The sequence below is a fragment of the Mesoplodon mirus genome (genome assembly GCF_964341445.2).
Source record: "Mesoplodon mirus genome assembly, chromosome: X".
NCBI classification, from domain to species: Eukaryota; Metazoa; Chordata; class Mammalia; order Artiodactyla; family Ziphiidae; genus Mesoplodon; species Mesoplodon mirus.
The window spans coordinates 6,640,069-6,661,657 of NC_138981.1; the positions used below are offsets into that span (position 1 = coordinate 6,640,069).

Sequence of the window (21,589 nt, forward strand, 5' to 3'; positions counted from 1 at the left end):
AGGGATGGCGGGAACGGATCAAGGAACTTTCGGAGGATTCAGGGCACGACGGGCACACGTGGCCCGTCCCCCTACTCCATGCCCACCTGGAGGACCCATCTTAGAAATCACTCAGAGCCCCTTCGCTTCTTATCACACTTGTTTTTAAGAGGAGCCCTGGGCCTGGGATCCCAGAAGTACTCTTCTCTGATCCTGCCCAAGGCTCTGTGCCCTTAGTGGGGGAGGAAGAGTCAGGTAGAGGAAAGCGTTGACAATTCTTATTGGCCTTCTGGATAAAGGAGAAGATAAAAGCTTTTATGTAGACTCTGTTTCCAGCAATACATTTCATTCTTTGTCCACATGTTGGAGGAAGATAAACACGAATTTAAAGGTAATATTTGTGTAACCTACGAAAATTTCGGTCAAACCGAGGGAAAGATGGAATCTGGGTTAATGCAGGACTGTCTCCTGCGTTGTCTCCCTGATTACAGGCTTCGGTGTAAGACTAATGAAAGAAAGCAGTTTTGATTTTTGTTATACTCTTCAAAATCATCTCAGTAAAAGACTGACTCTTTTTTGTGTGGAAAAGTGACTTCCAAAGGTTTCCTTTGTAAGAACTTACATTTTGGTCGTTTTAACAGAATGTAGGTCAATAAAGTGTAATGCAGAACTTATTGCATTTTTAAGACCCCCTCAAAGAAAGATAATTCTCATTGTAATTCATACTAATCTGGGAAAGTAGATTGTTCTGGTTTCAAGGACCCTGTATGCTTTAAATAATTTGGCCACACTCGTCCTGGGGGCTTTTTGGTAGCTGAGAGCTGTGGTTCTCAACCAGGGGTAACTGTGTCCCCCAGGGAATATCTGGCAATGTCTGGAGACGTTTTTGGTTGGCAAAGGTGGAGATTAAGAGGAATGTTCTTGGCTTCTAGTGCATGGAGGCCAGGGATGCTGTTAGACATCCTACAGTGCGCACAGCAGCTCCCACCCCGAAAAATGACTGGACCCAAATGTTAATAGTGCTGAGGCTGACAAACTGTGGACTCGAGGGTGTTTTGGAGCCTCACTTCATGACTTTTTTTTTTTTTAATATTTATTTATTTATTTGCACTGGGTCTTAGTTGCGGCAGCCGGGCTCCTTAGTTGTGGCCGGTGGGCTCCTTAGTTGTGGCTCACAGGCTCCTTAGTTGCAGCACGTGGTCTCCTTAGTTGTGGCAGGCGGCGTCCTTAGTTGCGGCTCCTGGGCTCCTTAGTTGCGGATCACCGGCTCCTTAGTTGACGCATGTGGGCTTCTTAGTTGTGGCATGCATACTCTTGGTTGTGGCATGCATGTGGGATCTAGTTCCCTGACCAGGGAATGAACCTGGGCCCCCTGCATTGGGAGTGTGGAATCTTATCCACTGCACCACCAGGGAAGTCCCACTTCATGATTTTTTTAATGTAAAATATTGTATGTGCACAGACACACACACACATGTGCACAGGCATGCACTCTGTCTCTCACACACATACACACGCGCACACACACACTGCCACTGCCACTGTACACAGGACGAGTGCTGTGGGACTGTGCCCTGAAATCTGGTTTTAAAATGACTCCCCAGCATTTCCCCAGGGATTGTCATTTCCTGTGTACTGCGGCGTATGTCTCGTTGATGATGGTGGCGGTGACATTAAGACCAAAGGGCCTCGTTTGTTCTTCTGCACAAGGGTCCAAAGTAGAGTTGATTTCATATTTTCAAAGTGTAGTTTACAACGTTTTGATTTTTAGTGTGGCACATTTCGACAAAATTTTCTTTTGCACACGTAAGTTGGTTGTGTTGCAGTGTTCTCCTGTACAACTTCCAGGTCCAGAAGCAGAGATGGGCAAGGAGAGAGGGGCTCTTATGCAAACACATAGCTCCCTGTACATATGGAGGAAGAACTGTATTGGCACGTGCTAGTCTTTGGAAATGCTTGTGTTCCAGAATGTTTGTGGAGAGGACATGGGGCATTTGTCCATGTTTAGCTTTGACCATGGACGTTAAGAACGTGGATTCACGGTGCTCACATTTCATAAGCACGTGCTGTGCCAAGTGCTCAGCTGGCTTGGAGTCGTGGAGAACAAGCATATCGCTCCCCTTGAGAACTTCAGCTCTTCGGAGAGGCGGGCGTGGTGCCAGCGGCCCCCATTGCAGGGGGCACAGCTGGGATGAAGGTATGGGTGTTGCCGTGTGCCCTGAGAAGGACCTGCTGGACGTGTGGGTGCAAGGCCCTTAGGTGAGGGAGCGGGGCAGGTGTGTGAGGCCCCGAGTGGGCAGGGCCGCGTCACGCCAAGCTGGGCCCGGCTTGCCGAGGGGGCCTCGACTGTGCCTCCCTTTGGGGCTGTGAATCTCGTGGTTATCTTTCTCTTGGCTACGAGGTCACACGTTTCTGGTTTGGGTGTTTTAGGAAAAAGAGAGTGGAGGCATTGAGGTACTGGGCTGACCCCACAGCCTTTGAGGAAGGAAGATGCCATGGCCTTTCTGTGCAGTGGACGAGGGATTGGTCTAGGACTGTGTGATCTTGTGAAAATCATCTGGCCTCGGTCTGTTTATCTGTGATTTGGGGATTGTGGTCCGTGTGAGGGTTAGACAGGGTAGGAGTCTAGAGTTGAGTAAGAGTTGGTGTGCCCTCCTCCAGGGCAAGCTCCCGTGAGTAGGAGCCGGCTGGGCTTTCCTCCACTTCTGGGGCTCAGGATCGCTGCAGCCCGAACCGTGAAGTGCGCAAGGCGGAGCCCATCTCTGCCGCTCCCTTGACCACAGCTCTGTACAGACGGTGAGGTGGAGGCCCGAGGCCTCCGGAAACAGGCAGACGTGTGGATTGGCCTAAAGCAAAGCAAGGCTACTGCTAGCACCGGTCAGCGCTGTAAAAATGAACACTGCGGTTTCCAATCTCTGTTGCCGCCGCCACGCCTTACTCTTGTGTCATGTTGCCTAGACTCCACGTTCTTTTCCCATTTCTCAAGTTGGTCCTTGGTACTTGAGGTAGGCAGAGCCATGGCCCTCGAAGGATGTCCCAGGCCTGATGCTGGAGCCTGTGAACGTGTGACCTCACACAGCAAAAGGGACTTTGCAGATGCGATTCCAGGGTCTCCAGGTGGGGCCGTGATCCTCCTGAGCCCAGAGTCGTCGTCACCACAGAGGAACATCAGAGTGGACGAGGGGGTCAGCATCAGAGAGGGGATGTGTCCAGTGAAGCACGGGCTGGAGTGACGTGGGCCCATGTGCCGAGCAAGGCGGGCGGCCTCCAGGAGCTGCACAAGGTCAGGACCCAGCTTCTCCCCTCCCTGGTGCCTCTAGAAGGAGCACAGCCCTGTGACCCACTGTTGACACCTGACCTCCAGAGTGTAACACAGTCTGTCTGTGTTGCTTAAAGCTGCTGAGTGTGTGGTCATTGGCTACACCAGCCATAGCAAACTGAGATGGGGACACACCCGTCTAGGTGCTGCAGTCAGGAGTTTCATACGCAGGGTCCAAGGGGTTCAGCTAGCAAGTGGTGGGAGGTCAGGGTACAGGGCTTTGCTTCCTCCTCTTGCCCTGAGAAATACAGCCTGGCGGTGTTTGCTGTTGACATTTTCATTTTCTTTGATCCTGATTCTGCCCAGTGGGACGTGTGCTGCCAAGATTGACCAGATTTGACCGTGTTCTTTTGCAGAACCTGGGAAAAATAATAGCCCTACAAAATTCTGATTTTATAATGATGATTCAGTCCGACATAGAAGAGTACTTTCACAGAAATGAGCTGACATTAAAGTGTGTGAGTTCCATAGGTCTTTTTTTTTTTTTTTTTTTTTTTTTTTAGCAGTGCTGAAATTTACACCATCTGGAAAAAGCCCAACAACAGGTTTATTAGCTACTGGGCAATTTAAAGAAACACATTTTACTGTCATTCTTGAAGCTTTTGTCATGTATGACACCAGAAAATGGAATTTCTTAATCCACTTATATTGAATTTAAAATCCACTTAAACTAGGGCTTCAGGTGTTAGGATTCTTGAGTCCTAATAAACAGATATTCTAGTGAGTTTCATCTTCTGGATTCTGTTGTGACTATAAGAAGAAATGTTTTACGTGTTCAGTTTTCATCTCAAACCGGCTGAAAATCATGTTATGTATAAATATGAGTTGATTCAATAAAACTTATTGTTCAGGTGTAATTTGAATGAGAAAGCCTATCTATAGGCCTCTAACCAACTTAAATTATGCAATTAGGCATTTGACATTAGAGGCAGTGAGCTTATTTAAATCCTTTGTAACAGCAAATGAAGAGTTTTCATTTTTAAAAACATTGGAAGTTGTCTCTAGATTTTTGATTGTATGATAGCAGTGTAACTGTATATTTTGTTGTACATTTGTGCACATATACATAGATAATCTTTGCTTTAAGGATCTCAGGTTTTTTAAAAAAACAGCTTTATTGAGGCATAATTGACAAACCAAAATTCACCTGTTGTAAATGTTCAATTCAGTGATTTTTAGTAAATTTACAGAGTTGTGCAGACATCGCCACTAAACGATTTTAGAACATTTATCAGCTAAAAAGAATCCCTCTGCCCATTGGCAGTACTCCCCTACCCCTGAAGCCCCTGGCAACACAATCTGTTTTGTATCTCTATGGATTTGCCTGTTGTGGACATTTCAAACTAGTGGAATCATATAATATGTGTCTTTTGTGTCTGACCTTCATTTAGTATACTGCTTTCTTAAATTTATTTATTTATTTTAGGCTGCACTGGGTCTTCGTTGCTGCACGTGGGCTTTCTCTGTTGCGGCGAACGGGGGCTACTCTTCATTGAGGTGTGCCGGCTTCTCATTGCGGTGGATTCTCTTGTTGCGGAGCATGGGCTCTAGGTGCACGGACTTCAGTAGTGGCACGTGGGCTCAGTAGTTATGGTGCACAGGCTCAGTAGTTGTGGTTTACGGGCTTAGTTGCTCCCGCGGCATGTGGGATCTTCCCGGACCAGGGCTCGAACCTGTGTCCCCTGCATTGGCAGGCGGATTCTTAACCACTGTGCCACCTGGGGAGTCCTTAGTGCACTGCTTTCAGAGTTCGTTCGTGTTGTTGCGTGAATCAGTACTTAACTCTTTTTTTATTGTTGAATGATATTCTGTTGTTATGAATATACCACATTTTGCTTATTCACTCATCAGTTGATGGGTGTGTGGGCCGTTTCCACTTTTTGGCTAGTATGAATGAGCTGCTGTGAACATTGTTTATAGGTTTTTGTGTAGATGTATGTTTTCATTTCTCTTACGTATATTCCTCAGAGTGGAATTGCTGGGCCATATGGTCCCTCCGTGTGTAACTTTCTGAGGAACAGCCGGACTGTTCTCCAAAGCGGCTGTGTCGTTTTACGTTTCTACCCACGATGTGTGAGCATTCCAGTTTCTCCACATCCTCACCAGCACTTGTCATCATCTCTCAAAGAACTTCCTCAAGCTCAGTTACAAGGCCCACAGCATCGCTTGTTGAGTAGGAAATGAGGGGTTTTCATTGCCTGCTTTAAAGATCACGAGTTCCTTGAAGAAAGGAGCTGAGCGGATCTTCTGTGTCTCTGTAGGGTAATGAGCCTCTCGTAAAGCTTGGTCTGAGCAGATGGGAGAGTAAAGGAATTAACGAGTGGTGCCCAACAGAGGAATAAACGGTGGGCACTGCCACACACACACCCCCCACGTGCCCAGAAGCCGCAGAGACTCAGGGCTCGGGCACCAAGGCTGCAATCAGGACGGGCGAGTCCATTCCCAAAGCCCCTGCCACAGGACTCGCTGGGACTCTAAAGGGACGGGCTGCGGGGTGAAACATTGGGAAGGAGAGCGCAGGTTTCCAGAACAGAATCCTCATCAGGGAATAGACAGCACGGCCACCGGACACGAAACCTGGCCCTGCGGGAGCCACAGGGAGTTGGGGCCAGATGCTGAGGAAGTGAGGCCCCGACGGGTGCGGTGAGGGTGCCCCCTGGAGAGGCATGAACATTAAGGAGGTGCTCACTCTCGGGGTCCCCACTCACCTCCCCCTCATCCCACCCGGAGTGACAGGAGTCCTCCCTGCAGCCAGCGTTGACGCTGCAGCTTCTCAAGCAGCTACAGAGACCACACGTGGATCGCGCTGTCCGTTCCCTGACGCCCAGATTATAATCCCTCTTAAAGGGACTATAGCACGCAGGGAACTGGTATCCGGCTAGCGGAAGGCTGCATTTGTTTCCTGTGGTTCCTGGAACAAATGACCGCAAGCGTAGTGGCTTCAGATGACTTACATTTAGTACTTCACAGGTCTGGAGGTCACAAGTCCAGCACGGGTCTCCCTGGACTAAAATGGAGGTGTCTGCAGGGACACTTATTTTCTGGAGGCTCTAGGGGAAACATTGGTTTTGTTTTGTTTTGTTTGCAGTTGCCTTTCCCAGCTTCCAGAAGCCGCCTGTGTTCCTTGGCTCCTGGCCCCTTACTCCCTCTTCAGAGCCAGCCATGGCTGAGGCTCACATTGCATTGCGTGGACCCTGGCTGACCTGAAACCCTCTTCCCCACTGAAAGGACTCCCCTGATGACTTTGGGCCACCTGTGTAATCCAGGATAACTTTTTTTTGGAGGGTTAGATTAGCGACCTGAATTCCGTCTGCACAGTTAATTCCCCCGCTCCAGGGAACCTACCATATTCTCAGGTTCTGGGGATTAGGATGGCCGCAACTTGGGTGCGGAGGGGTGACTCTGCTACCATAGATGGCATGGGTTGCAGTAGTTTAACAGTTTATTCTTGACGTGGTATTAGTCCCAACCTCCCGCTTTTCTGGCCGTGTAGGAACCAGGGGTTCAGTCAGGAACTGCAAGGTGTGAGTTGGGTGTTTTCTGGAGCAGTACTGTTACCCATTACGTATTTTGAGTGATGTGTTAGGATCACACCTTTGGTTTAGGAAGAGTTATGTGCGGCTTTGCAGGGGGAAAGATGAGGCAGGGGGAAGTTGTACGCAGTCATCCCGAGGCTGACTGGGGAGTGGCAGTGGGCGTGGAGAGAGGTGACGTTTAGGGAGGCTTTGTGGATAAAACTTGGGGCCCAATTGATGGATTGTTGGGAGGGGGTCAGGAAAGGGCAAGGGATGAGTCCAAGGTGAGAGCAGCAAAGCTCTGGGCCTGGATGTGAAGGGTAACAATTGGTGAGTCACAGGAAGTAGTCAAGAGAGACTGGGAGAAGATGGACATTTACATTTGAAATGGTGACCTCTGGGGACTGGACAGGGACCCAGGTTGACACTGAAGCAGGCAGAGGAAATGCTGCCTTGGAAGACAGCTTTGGCGTTCCCTGCAAAGAGGGCCACCACGTTAGATAACCTTACAAGAGAACAAAGCTGGAGGAAAAAGAAATTCAAGGGTGGGGTGTTGGGGAAACGCCTGCGTTTAGTGGCTCGAGGATGAAGAAGAACCAGAGAAATGATCTGAGAAAGAGATTGACTTGTTCAGCGCGTGTTTACTGCGTGGCTCCTACGTGCCAGGCGTGGATGAACTAAAAGCAGAGGCAGTTCCTGCCCTCGTGGAGCCTGCCGTCCAGCCGGATTGCCCTGGACCCATTCACTTGGATAACTGTGGCCGTTATGTGAGCCCGTGGAGGAGAGGGTTATAGACACGGTAATGCCAGATGTCCCCGAGAAGTGGGAAGGGGGAAGCCTGGTCATTACACTTGTTGGCTGTGTGGAAGGAGTGGATTAGTTCAAGACAGCAGAGGAGGAAGCTTCCTTTGACACTTCACGTGGTTCTGGCGGAGGGTCGTTTCCACCAGCTTCGCTGTGTTAGGATCTCCGGGTTTAGTACCTTCCCTCTTCTTTATGCAGAAACCCATGTCTGGGACCTTAGCATTCCTAGCTTGTTGTTCTGGAACCTAGGCCACCTTGGTTGTTGACTCGAGCAGCCATATAATTTATTGTCCAAATTGGGGCATTTCTGAGAGGGAAAGGCAGCACTGTTAATCATTACCTTGGGACAACAGGGATCAACCAGGATCGTCTCCAGCAGGAAGACAGATGAATACGTTGCTGTCCCGGAATAAAGGTCATGGTTATTAGCTCGTGATGTTTTTCCTGAAGTTCTCAACTCAAATTTGTGGAAAAGTTTTAACGCCACATATTTTGTAATTATTTCTCAGGAAGCCTGGAAGTTTGTTCACACACATACCAGGCGTGGTTCACGTGTCATGTGTGGTGCTTGCTATTCTGCAAATACCTTTAGACCCTATTGTGATTAACAGAAACATAAACAATTTCAAAGGCACCTTGGAATTAACTGCCATTATGTAGTCTTGCTATTAGGTGTTTTCCCTTAAACATTAGGTAATAAAATACAGCTTTGTTTTTTAATCTTTAAAAATTTTTTGGCTGCATTGGGTCTTCGTTGCTGTGTGCGGGCTTTCTCTAGTTGCGGCGGGTTTTTCTAGTTGAGGCGAGCAGGGGCTACTCTTCGTTGTGGTGCGCGGGCTTCTCATGGCGGTGGCTTCTCTTGTTGCGGAGCACGGGCTTCTAGGCACGTGGGCTTCAGTAGTTGTGGCTCACGGGCTCTAGAACGCAGGCTCAGGAGTTGTGGCGCACGGGCTTAGTTGCTCCGCGGCATGTGGGATCTTCCCGGACCAGGGCTCGAACCCGTGTCCCCTACATTGGCAGGCGGATTCTTTTTTTTTTGTGGTACGTGGGCCTCTCCCACTGTTGTGGCCTCTCCCTTTGCGGAGCGCAGGCTCAGTGGCCACGGCTCACGGGCCCAGCCGCTCCGCAGCACGTGGGATCTTCCCGGACCGGGGCAGGAACCCGCGTCCCCTGCATTGGTAGGCAGACTCTCAACCACTGCGCCACCAGGGAAGCCCCAGCTTTCCTTTTTATAGTGTAGGTGGTTCGCAAAAGTTTTTGACACTTAAAACATGGTTCTCCTTGTTTTATTGGGGCATCGCTTACAATACCACGCAATTGAACTCAGTGGTGAAATCATAGTATGATCTAGCCCATACAGTCGGTTACTAGGCAACCATTAGAAGCAATACAGTAGAAGTGGTATATATATTGGCACCGAAATGTGTTTACGATATACTGAAATGTGTTTCTGTGACCCCAGGAGACCCGCCCCTCAGTTGGGACTTGGAGCACTTCTAAGACGTGGCCTTGGAGCAAACTGGGCTGTGTGGAGGTCTACATGCTGCTACCATATTGTTATCCACTTGTAAATTTGATTTGCTGAGCTGTGCTTTGGTGCCGTATGGTTATCTTAACACTGAGGGTTATTTTAAAAGTGACCCAGTGAAAATCTGGTGGATAGCATTTACTGAGGGTAGAGTTGTACCGAGTCCACAGTTTCCTCTCTGGGACCCATGGGAGAAATTTTACATGTGTATCAAACTCTAGTTGCTGTGTTTTTGATATTTGTATCTCCTTCATTTTTTGGGTACTGTGAATCAAGCATCTAATTATATTTGTTTCTTTGAATCGATGTCTAGGAAACTCAGAATCTGATTTATATAGTTCCCTTCCAACTGATGTAAAGTTGTGTCTGATGGCAGACTTTGGGTCCTGTCCCCACCTTTCAGCTTTATCTCATTTTTTCGTGCCATTATCTTCTGTTTGCCCTGATTTACGCCGTTCATTATGTTATTTTTGCTATTTTGTGCATGTGTGTGTGTTTGGGACCCACCTCAAATCTTTCTCCTTCTTTTCCCAGGTGGGAAATCATTAGGTGTTTTAGTGAATGAGAGAGTGCTGTGTCTTCTTAGAAGTTGTTGGCTTACAGTGGCTTTTGAATTCTGATGCGCTAAGCAGCATCTTATTTTAATGTGGATGCTTCCTGTTCAAGTCCATCGGGGCAAAGTGTATGTCTGAATTTAGTAGGATGAGGACTGTGTCAAAAGCAGCAGCTGAGCAGACCCTAGTTAAACTTTTTAGGCCTTTCAAGCGTGAAAATTAAAGTTCTTTAGAAACCAATCTACGAAAGAAAGATTCATAACAATTAACAAAAGTCCTGAATCATTTAATTTTACTGGGGGAAAAAAGCCATTAAAAAATGAATTCCTGGGCTTAAAGGTACATTGAATGGAGCGGAAATTCTTCTTCTCTCTCCACCAGAGTGGGAGAGCACGTTCCTCTAAACCTGGGCCCCAGAGCCTTGATTATGCTTCATCACTTTCGATGAAAAGCAGGAAGTGAAATCAAGGTTATTGAAGTAAAAGTTCTTTTGGGTCTTCCACTAAACAAGCATAAAGAATTAGTGGAGGAAGAATAGCTATCTCTCGATTTTATGAGAAGGAAGGATCTGGAATGACTTTTCTGGATCAGTTCAGGGCCTTGGCTCTTCCCCGTTAGCAACAGCCAGTAGGAATGGCCTCTGACTAATAGCTTTGATGGGCCAGGAGCTGTGCTGTGTATTTTACAGTCACGGTCTCTGTTCCTCCCGACCGTCGTGTAACGTAGGCGTCCTGCGTCCCGCTTTTACAGGGAGAGGGACCTACGCAGCTCGCAGGTTCTTGTTGTCTGGGGCCGCACGTGTACTTGGTGACGAGGCTGTAAGCTGATTCCGGAGCGTGTGGACCACAGTGGCGAAAGGAGTTTTATCCAGTACTTAGGTGGTGTTCCCTCTGTGCCAGGGAGGGTTCTGTGTCCCTTCTGTGCGTGTGCCTGGTGGGGTCCACCCCTGATGTTGTTGTGAGGATTCAGTCAGTTACTTGTCCCCTTCGTACAGATGTGGAAGTGGAGGCGTGGGGATGCCTGGCCCAAGGATGCATACAGCCGGCCGGGGGTGGACTGTCATGGCCCTTCTGGCCCCAGCTACCCCACTCGTAGTTGCCAGGCCAGCTGCATCCTGGATAGAATAACAGGACATGTCCGTATCACAAGCAGAAGAGCTGGTAAGGCCGAGCTGCATCTCAGTTCTCACTTTCATTATGGGACCCGAGGGGTGTGCCTGGAAGAAGTGCCCCGGCAGCAAGGCGTGGGTTCAGTGGGGAGCTTGCAGACAGGGTGAGAAGGACAGGTGACTTGGAGACGCTACCGGCGGTACAGTTCTCAGGGTTGAACACCTGGCTTCTCTCAAAGGTGCAAAAGGCTGGGGAATGTGACACTAGTTAGGAGAGCTTGTTAACAGCTGGAGCAAAAGATTGGGGGTCAGGGGTGAGGCATGGCAGGGCCAGACAGAGTCTGTGGTGTGCGTGAGGTAGCTGTGGACAGACCGGAGACGTGTTTGTTAGCTGAACTGCCTGAGCTTGCTGGTGATGGAGAAACCCTCAGTTTCAGCCCCAGGTGTGGCCACCCGAAACGTCTCCAGTCATCCCCAGCTGGCAGCCACTGGTCTAAAGACTTGGGGGCAGGACTGACCCTCAGTGCAAACTGAAACAATTCCTAGTGACACACCACCTCTCAGTCGTCAAGTTGACAAATAAAAAAATTTTTTTCCCCACTTTTGGAAAAGGCTGGGGTTTAAGTCATTTTGAGGGCATCTTGCTTCCAAAGGGGGAGGGATCAGAGAGTTGCATAATTTTGGTCTCTACCTTATGAGGGTTCTTGAGTTTCTTTCAGTATGGTGAAACTCTAGTGTATTTGTGTGAGAGTGCTGGGTGTTTTGGTTTTAGTTTTAAATCTTTATTTTTACTTAGGATATCTTTCTGATCTCCTAAATAAGAAGGTTGACACTTGAAGAAGCACTTTGGTTTGTGAATAGGAAGATGTGTTTGTGTGCCTGTTTGTGTGTGTGTGCGTGCGTGTGTTTTAATACTCGGTTCTTGAATTAGCTGATCATTGCCATTGGCGTCCTAGATTTTGAGGTATTTAGGTAAGCACAGAGTTGAATTTAATTGTTTTCCCAGAGGGATTTGCTTGCTGTGTTGTTAAATGAAATTGAGGACAGTACCCTTGCCCTTTGCAGGTGAGGGTTGGGGGAGTAGGATGTGTTTGCACATCGTAGAAACTGAAACCTGAACACCAGGACCATATGGCGTTCAGAAACTTCCATGATAATTTCAGTGAATAAATAACGTGCTTGACAGTTACATTTAAAGGTACGCTTAGTACTCATTGCAAAATGTGAAGAGAGTGCTTTGGGACTTGAGGGAGAGATTAATTGGCATTCTTTTCTACCCCATGGTACCCTCACTGTGTCATCTGTAGACCAGAAATTGATGTGTCACCTGAAGATTATATTGATAGTTTGGTGTTACATCTGTGGGGAGAGGTTCAGATTGCTGTGGGTTGACAATTTGCTGAATAAGAAAGATCACGCTTTCCTAATACTTTCTTTATTTTTTAATAAATTCATTTATTTATTTATTTTTGGCTGCGTTGGGTCTTTGTTGCTGCACGTGGGCTTTCTCTAGTTGCGGCAAGCGGGGGCTACTTACTGTTCGTTGCGGTGCGTGGGCTTCTCACTGCGGTGGCTTCTCTCGCTGAGGACGGAGCACGGGCTCTAGAGCGCAGGCTTAAGTAGTTGTGGCTCGCGGGCTCTAGAGAGCAGCCTCAGTAGCTGTGGCACGTGGGCTCAGTAGTTGCGGCATGTGGGATCAGTAGTTGTGTCTCTTGGGGTCTACAGCGCAGGCTCAGTAGTTGTGGCGCATGGGTTCTAGAGCGCAGGCTCAGTAGTTGTGGCGCACAGACTTAGTTGCTTTGTGGCATGTGGCATCTTCCCGGACCAGGGCTCGAACCCGTGTCCCCTGCATTGGCAGGCCGATTCTTAACCGCTGCGTCACCAGGGAAGTCCCTATCATAATACTTTAATGTATCATGTTTAAACGTTGTGATTCTTTTTCTCTCACTAAATAAGATTTCATGCCACTGAATAAAATTTAACGCTTACAAATATTGTGTGACTGATAGCTTATTAAAGTTTTTTGTGTTTTTTTTCCGTTGATACCAGCTCTGGATGGATTATATAACTGTAAGCCCAATTGGGTCATGTTATGTTAGCTCTCTCATACCAGATATTCATGTGCCAAGTCCTGTCTTGGTCTTTGTATGTGGGATTTATTTGGCATATCATGGTGTGAGTTGGGAAAGTGCTTTTCATTTGTCACGTGCGACATGTATATGGTTGAGTCTGCTGCCGTGGGGTGATGGGTAAGTGATACACATGTCTATATATATATGTGCTCATATACATCCACGCATGCTCACAATACTGATTTTGCCAATTCTACAAGCGTTAAACACTTCTTATTAGTGTCATAATGCTTTAAAGAAGAAATCAAGTTTATACGTGTCTTGGTTAGTGTCTCTTTTTCTCCTCATTTGAATAACTCATACTTTTACACTGAACTTGTAAAACCTGCAAGCATAAGAAAATGTCATTTTGCAGGAATGAATGGATATTAAGAGACTTCCCTGAAGAGTATATGAAGAAAGTGTGTTTCCCCATTGATTCTTAAATTAAAAATGAGTGATGTTTCCTGAGTATTTATTGCCCTATTCTTACGGTGCTATGTTTGTTTTTCTTCAAAGTTTAAAAACGAAGAGTGACTTTCTTTTGGTTGTGATCCTGCTGTTTTGGATGCACCGCTGTGGCATGCCGGCTGTATTCTGTGCTCAGCTATAACAAAGTGGTTCTCAGCGATGCTGTTGAAACAAGAGGCTAGTTGGCTTTGTGGCAGGTGCCTAGGACTTGTGCAGTTTGGTTTTGTTCCGTTTTCTGTCTCGGTTGTTGCTGATAGATAGATGACAGTTTACGATATTTGCGACATTTGTTGAATGAATAAGCGAATGAATGAATGCACAGAGAAGGCCTTGCGTGCTGTTCTAGTTTCTGTCCCCTGGAGCATCCACTGTGCAGAAGCAGTGTTTCTTGCCAAAGCATATGTAGAGAGCCGTGGTCTGCACCCAGGTGTGATGGGGTGAGGGCTCCCTCACTGCCGTCGTGAGGTGGCATTCAAAGAAGCTGCCGTTAGCAACCTACCAGTTGTCTTGTCCCTTGTGTTTTATTATTTTTTATGTTTCGCTGCTATTTTCTGCTATGATGTTGTGAGTCGGTGCAAATTTCTGTTTTGTGAGGGACCTTCCTATCTCACCTCAGATGAAAGAGGGCCCTCGGTTGCCCTGTTTACACACTGGGTGTAATAAAATCCAGTCTTAGGTGCAGAGAGATGTTTCTGCTTGTGTGATCTCATTCTAAAAGGTCCTCAAGTTCTTAACGAGGAAGGAGGCCCTAAGGAGTTAAATCACAGAACCTTATGTTGGAAATAGTAACGGCGGGGATTTAGAAATCACTCTCAATGTTTTCTTCTGAACGCGTGTTTAACATCATCTCAGGGTGGGTGCTAACGGCACTGATCTTCCATTGCTGTCTCTTTATCCTCTTTGTCGTAGCCTTTAGATTTGTGTTGTCACATATGGTAGCCACTGGCCACGTGTGGCTCTTTAAATTAAATTAATTAACATTAAATTCAATTTAAAAGTCAGGCCTTCAGTTGTACTGGCCACATTTCAAGTGCTCAGTAGTCACATGTGGCTAAATGAATACCTTACTAGACAATGAAGGTACAGTGCAGAAAGCTTTATCAGATGAGAGATGGTTAGTTAGATTTTTGCCCAACAGGTATTCCAGGCAAGAGAGGGAGGGGAAAATACCTCAAGTCTGAAGAAGAGAAATTTCAAACCAAGTGACTAGAACTGTGAATAAAAATTCAGCACATCAAAAAAATTACTACATGAAGGCTCATCATCATGTCATTTTAGAAAATCAGGGATAGAGGCAGTATCTAAGCACTTTCTGAATTAAAAAAAAAGTCATAGGAAGGATTTTGAATCAGAATGACATCATATTTCTTAAGTTAGAAAACAGACTGAGCTTAGAATTCTATGAAAGTTTATTTTCACTCAGAATTTTGAAGTCCTTCCCTCACTGGTTGTTAATTTAGAGTGGCATAAAGTTGTTTGTCCATGTTCGGGATATCAGTATAACTTAGCTTTCATACATCACTTCTCAGGAAGCTACTAGAGAATGTGTCCCATCAGAACGAGAGAGTAAACCAAGCAAGGGAAAGATTTGGGGTCCCGGAAACAGAAAGAGGCAGAAGGGGGGATTCTCAGGATGCTGGTGTGATCTCGGGGCATCTGCTCTGAGCCGACCCACCTCTGACAAGTACAGACTGGAGCAGGGACCAGAGGAAGGTCTGGTGTGTATATATTTGGGGAGAGGGGGTGGGGGTGAGGGCAGGATAGACGTGGAACTGACAGGTTATCCGAGTTAAAAACTGAAACGTTGTGGAGGGTGTTGGAGGAATTATCAAAGAAAATAAAAACAGAGGCAACTAATAATCCCAGGAAAATTTAAGGGTTGCGTAAGAAAGGAATCCTCATCACACCGTACTGCTTGCTCCGCGGTGCCGATGCCATTGTCAAAATAAAACGTGTGCAGTCTAGGTTGAACCCCCCAAATGTTATACTGTTGGGGAAACATGGGAGGGTAAGTCCAGGGTTGGTGACGGGAATTTTCAAAACCAAAAATCCTCTTCCATGTGTGAGAAAATCAAGTTAAGTGGTATCTGACGTTGATAGGATATATTATAAGCAGCTTAACTTAGGAACATGGAAGTCCGTACTAGGGAGCACTGCCAATAACAGAAACAGTTCTAAGGTTTGAAAGTGGTTGCTTTGTGAAGTAGAATTGAGGATAGATGGTGCTGAAAAGCTTGCAGTGAAAAAGGAGTCTTTTGCCTCCCCCGTGTACGTGTATTACTTTGGAAAGAATAGAGATGGCTTGGAAAATGAAAGTATACAGTATATATACCTTGGGCAAAACTATAGAAGTTTTAGTATGGTTCAGATTCGGGGTTCTCAACCTTGGTGATACTGACATTGGATCCACCTAATTCTTTGTGGAGGGGGCTCTATGCTGTGGGCTGTGGGATGTTTCACAGCCTCCCTGGCCTCACCAGATGCCAGTAGCATTCTTCCTCGGAGTCCTGGCAACTAAAAATGTTTCCACACGTTGCCCGGTGTCCCGGGGTTGGGGCGGGGGCGGGGGCGAAATCAGCGCCATTTGAGAAGCACCGATTTAAAGGATTTAAAAACTCTGGTATGGAACGAATCATCTCAATATATAAAAACACTGGTCAGCACAGTGTGGGTAATGCAGCAAACAGCAGCTTCATCACGAAGAACTTGAACCCCATACGGAGCACATGAAGTGGTTTGGAATTCTCTGGTACCGTGAACCGCTGCAGCCCACCCCTGCCTTTGGGACCAGGATGTGTCTTAGCCCCTGGCTCTTGGCCCGGTTAATTCAGGGCTCACCAAAAAAAGAAAAGGACTCGGGAGGAAACCGCAGCTCCTGTGTCATGCACCGTGGCTTCGGAAAACATACTTTAGATTTTTCACATTATTTTCAGGATGATACAACTGAATTTCTCCAGAGTGGAAATGTTAATCATTATGGCAACTTTGGGGAAAAAATGCGCGCTTTGGATATATTTCTGTGCTCAGTTGGCTGCGGGACGAGATACATTCCTCCTCCCCCGCCTCCGTCCCCCACCAATTCTTTTGCAAGTTCTTGGTTCAGTTCCTTGCAAGGTGTTTTCCCTTAGAATTTACAAAGGAAGTCAACAGGAAAATGGTTCCTCAGATTTTTTTTTTTTTTGATGTGGATGAAACCTCATAAATAATTTAATACCCTCATTTCACAGCTGAGGAATCTCTGGTTCAGAGAGAGTTTCTTATAATTAATTAGGAGCAAAGTGAGGCCTGTAACTCCTCTTTTTTTTTTTTTTTAAACGTTTTCATTTAAACAAATAAAATGCATGTGCACAGGAATGCTGGAAGGAAGACACAACAGGGCAGTGAAATGGATCAGGCCTCTGGCGTGTTTTGTCAGCACTTCCATACCGTTCAGGGTTTTGAGCGTGATCTGCCAGGAGCCTGTGCCCTTCCTTGTCAGCTTGGACAAAATGAAAAAAAAAAGAGAAGCCAGAAGTTCATGAGGGGCTCCTTAATTCCAATTGCTGATGGTCCAGACAGAGCCCCTGTGGGGGGTAGGGGGTCTAGGATGACGCAGGAGCAAGTCAGAAAGGGAGGGCTCTGGTCCCCCGGTCCCCCAGCTCTTGTTGGGGCAGTCCTGGAGCCAGCGTGCACAACCACTGCAGCTGTCCTTACACCGGTGGCCCAAAGAGTGACGTTGGTCCGTACTGCTCGGGCGGCTCCTTCCTCCCTCTGCTGGATGGAGGCAGCCGCATTCTCTCCACGGACCGGCCCCGTGGTACTCTGCTTGCTGTCAGCACCCTCATTGCTGAGTACCACGACAGCAAGAGCATCCCCCGATACTTGGGGGGAACTTCCATGCCTTCCTCCCATTTGTTGCCTCCAGTACCACTCAAGCAGCAGCCCCTTTCTCTTCTACCTTGCCCGACTTCTTGCGCCAACAAGTGCCACCCCCTCCGTGAAGCCTCTCTAGATCTCTTCCGTGCGGAGAAGACGGCGTGCCTGAGTCCTGGTCATCCTGTCAGCCGCGGTCGTCCTTGTCATCCATCTCAGTAGCAGTTATTTGCTAGTCTTTGCCTGATTTTGGAGAGACGGCCGTCACTAGAAGCCAAGAACACCACACTGTTTCGGATTCCCTCCTACCTTGCTGTACGTGCCTCTGTCTTATTGGCCAGGTCCTCCTCCTCAGGGTTCAGTGGTCAGTATGTATAACATATATATAATCGACTATATTATATATATAATCGATTATATAATCTATAGTCGATTATATACTATATATAGAGTCGATTATATCATATATAATCGACTATATAACATATATAGTCGACTATATATATTACATATAGTCAATTATATATATTATATATATATAATCTGTTCTTTTTCAGATTCATTTCCATCATAGGTTATTACAAGATACTGAATATAGTTCCCTGTGCTATACAGTAGGTCCTTGTTCTTTATTTCATATATGGTAGTGTGTATCTGTTAATCCCAAGCTCCTAATTTATCCCTCCCACTTCTCCCTTGGGTAACTGTAAGTTTATTTTCTATGTCTGCGAGTCTGTCTCTGTTTTGTAAATAAGTTCATTTATTTATTTATTTATTTATTTTTATTTATTTTTGCTGTGCTGCACAGCTTGTGGGACCTTAGTTCCCTGACCAGGGATTGAACCCAGGCCCTCGGCAGTGAAAGCTCTGAGTCCTAACCACTGGACCGCCCGGGAAGTCCCTGTATCAGTTTTTTAGCCGCCACGTGTAGGTGATATCGTACGATACTTGTCTTTCTCAGTCTGACTTACCTAACTTAGCATGGTCCTCTTGAGATCAGCAGTTCTCAGAGGGGCGCGTATGCCCTCCAGGGGACATGGGTAGTGTGGGTCAGTTTTGGTTGTCACCGCTTGGGAGGATGGGGGATTCCTATCGGTGTCCAGTGGGCAGAGCCTGGGATGCTGTCCAGTATCCTGCAGCGTAGATGATGGCCCCACCGCACACACCACGGTCTGATCTGAGTGCCAGCAATGCCGAGGATGAGAAGTCCTGCATCAGATGCTCCCGTCCAGGCCCTCAGCTTCAGAGGTCATGGTTACTGCTGGACGTAACTCTGTGACTGGAACCCCTCGCACTTGCTGAGACCTGTGTGTTTAACTACCTAGTTAACAGCCTGCTTGGAGAGCCAATGGGCGTTGCAAAGTTCACACGTTAAAAGACTCTTGATTTCTCTTCCGCTCAGCCTCCGTGCCTCCTGGGCAACGGCCCCACCTTCCAAATTTTGCTCAAGCTCTGAACCTGGAAGTCGCCCTTACCTCTTCCATCCCCTGCCCAGCACACCTCCGCCCTACCGGGGCGTCCTCTGGCTCACACCTCCAGACACACCTCAGACGCTGTGCGTCCCTCTCCGTCTCGTCTGTCATCTTCCCCACCTGCACTGTGTGAGCCACTGTGTTCCTCTGCCGAGCAAGAGCTTCTCTGGGTTTTGTTCTAAGAACGATGGGAGCCCCTGAAGGGGTTTTTTTTTGTGTGTGTGTGTGGTACGCGGGCCTCTCACTGTTGTGGCCTCTCCCGTTGCGGAGCACAGGCTCCGGACGCGCAGGCTCAGCGGCCATGGCTCACGGGCCCAGCCGCTCCGCGGCATGTGGGATCTTCCCGGACCGGGGCACGAACCCGTGTCCCCTGCATTAGCAGGCAGACTCTCAACCACTGCGCCACCAGGGAAGCCCCCCGAAGGGTTTTTTTTTTTTTTTTCCCGTACGCGGGCCTCTCACTGTTGTGGCCTCTCCCGTTGCAGAGCACAGGCTCCGGATGCGCAGGCTCAGCGGCCATGGCTCACGGGCCCAGCCGCTCCGCGGCATATGGGATCCTCCCAGACCGGGGCACGAACCCGTATCCCCTGCATCGGCAGGCGGACTCTCAACCACTGCGCCACCAGGGAGGCCCCCCGAAGGGTTTTTAAGTAGAAGGATTGTCACATTTTCTTTTCTCGTTCAGTCTGGCACTGGGTGAAGAGAGGTCAAGAAGAAAGGATCAGACTCCTTTTCAAGGGCTGCAGAGTCCTCCGTGATCCAGGACCTCCTGTCACTCACTTCTGCTGCCCAGCCCACTGGCCTTCCTCCCTGTCTCCCAGTCGCCAAGGTCGATCTCACCACAGGACATTTGCACCTGCTGGCCACTCTCACTCCCATTCAAGGGCTCCCTCCTCACAGAGGTCCATCCCAGCCCCCGCTGTAAACTCAGCTCCTTGTCCGCTGGGCACTTGTCTCCCACTACTGGTTTGAGCGTCATCACTTCTCTCACGTTAAACGGTCTCGTTGTGAGTTTTCTGACGAGTTTATTGTCACTGATCTCCCCTCACTGAGATCCCCCCACGCCCCCATTTCACTGTCCGGCCGGGTAAGTGTCACGTGACGGCAGACCTCAGGTGTCCCGGAAACCAGGGCAGCACTGAGCAGCGTTTCCGCTTCCCACCAGGCTGGGCGAGTAGTTCTCAGTAAGCATGTGCTGAGTTGCGTTGAATCTAGAAACACCTGTGTTTTCACTTAGCGTGTTTTAGGATGCTAGAGAAAAATGAGAGATGGGTAGATGTTTCAGTTACTGGTGTTCCCTGGTGACGTGATCACAGTCGGTTCCCAGATAGTGAGACTTTTGAACACATTTGTGTGTGTGGACAGTCACATCGTGTGCTCTACATAGAGATGTAAGCCTGCAGTTCACCTACGGTGGTTGTCCACCATCTGACGCCGTGATTATGTCAGCTTCTTAAGACCTCCTATTTCAGAAGTCTGCCTGCTTCGCGAATGGTCGAGAATGTATTCGAGATGTCTTCGTTGATATGTTTTGCCTGACTTTGGGTATTTTTTTCATTGACAGGTAACTGAAGACAGAAAACAGGCCTAAAAATAAACCCTAGAAGGAAGACGGGATTTGCCTACATTTGGCTCTGAGTAAGTGGAATTGTAAAATGGATTTCTTTCTTATTCCGTAATGAATATCCTGTCAACCGCTCCACGTTTTCTGGGCTTAAAAATTAACTATTACCGTATTGGCTGTACGTACCGGAAACAGTGATTTCCCAGGATTTCTTGTAATAGGTGATTTGGTAACCAAAAAATGCTTTATATCTGCGTCGGCACTTCATAGCAAGCTCCTATTTTATTTAGCTTCTGGAAGTCAGAAATTTTAGGAGAGGGAAATGGAGATGGTTGTTAAAGTGCGTGTGCTTTCAAGGGAAGCATCGTTGCTGCCGGTTTTTCCCATGTGCATTTCAGGTACGTATTTTTCCTCAGGTGGCTGATTTATAATAAACAGAGCTTTTTGACTCTTTCGCCTTTTACAGGCTCCCTTTGTCTTGTATGTGCCTCTCAGAATGTGTTTGGAAAATGACAGGCATCCAGACAGGCATCCACTGCTTGTGGACCAACCAGAATTTTCCATAAAAACCTTGTTTGGCACCATTGTGAGGCAGCGTGGCCTGTGCTGTAGGCCCCTGGGGAGGCGTTTTCCTCCTGTCTGAGCCCCGCGTGGACTGTTGTGAGGGGTAGAGAGAACCCAGACTCACCGAGGACAGGGCCGTCTGGGTTCCGGAGTTGCCATCTTGGCTGCTGTATTTCACCCAGTTTACAGCGAGGCCCGATTCTCAGCCGCATCACGAACATCCTTTTCAGATCACCTTTTATGAAAGTCTCCTATTTCTGGGATGACCATCCTTTGAATCTGTTGCTTCTGGAGCCTTGTGGACTCTACCAGGATGTGTGAGATGTGTCTTGTGCTTTGGGGTAAGGGATTGCAGGTGCTGGAAAGCCGTGGTGTGCATGGGGTGTGCCATGGGTGCTGCAGACATGTGCTGCTGTGGGAATTCCTAGGAAGGGTCTGTCAGCCTGTGCTAGGGCAGCTGAGGAAGGCTGGACCTTTCTCTTGAAAGGGGCACTTGGGTTGGGTTCGGTGCCTCAGGGGATTTCAGTACATACTGAGGAAGTGTGTTCTAGACGGGACTCTGGGCAAAGGTGAGGAAGTCAGGAATAAGAAAGCTTTTTTTTTTTCAGGGAAAAGTGGATAAACCAGCCTGTGGAATGCAGGGGACTGGGGGGAGGGGCAGAAAAGGTGTAAGGAAGAGGCAAGGACCCTGAACTTGACCCTGTCTGCACAGGGCCTAAAGGAGACTGACTCTGATTCTCTTAGCATT

The 21,589-nt window shown here is 47.8% G+C and overlaps 1 protein-coding gene across 4 annotated transcripts in view; it reads left to right on the plus strand.

The window, feature by feature from the left end:
* The window catches only part of TBL1X (transducin beta like 1 X-linked), a 224,290-nt gene that overhangs the window by 65,538 nt on the left and 137,163 nt on the right, over positions 1-21,589 (plus strand). For all 4 annotated transcript variants that reach the window (XM_082610656.1, XM_082610657.1, XM_082610655.1 and 1 more), the window contains one exon: positions 20,278-20,351. The gene's annotated coding sequence lies outside the window, so the exon portion shown is untranslated. The remainder of the gene's footprint in view (positions 1-20,277; positions 20,352-21,589) is intronic.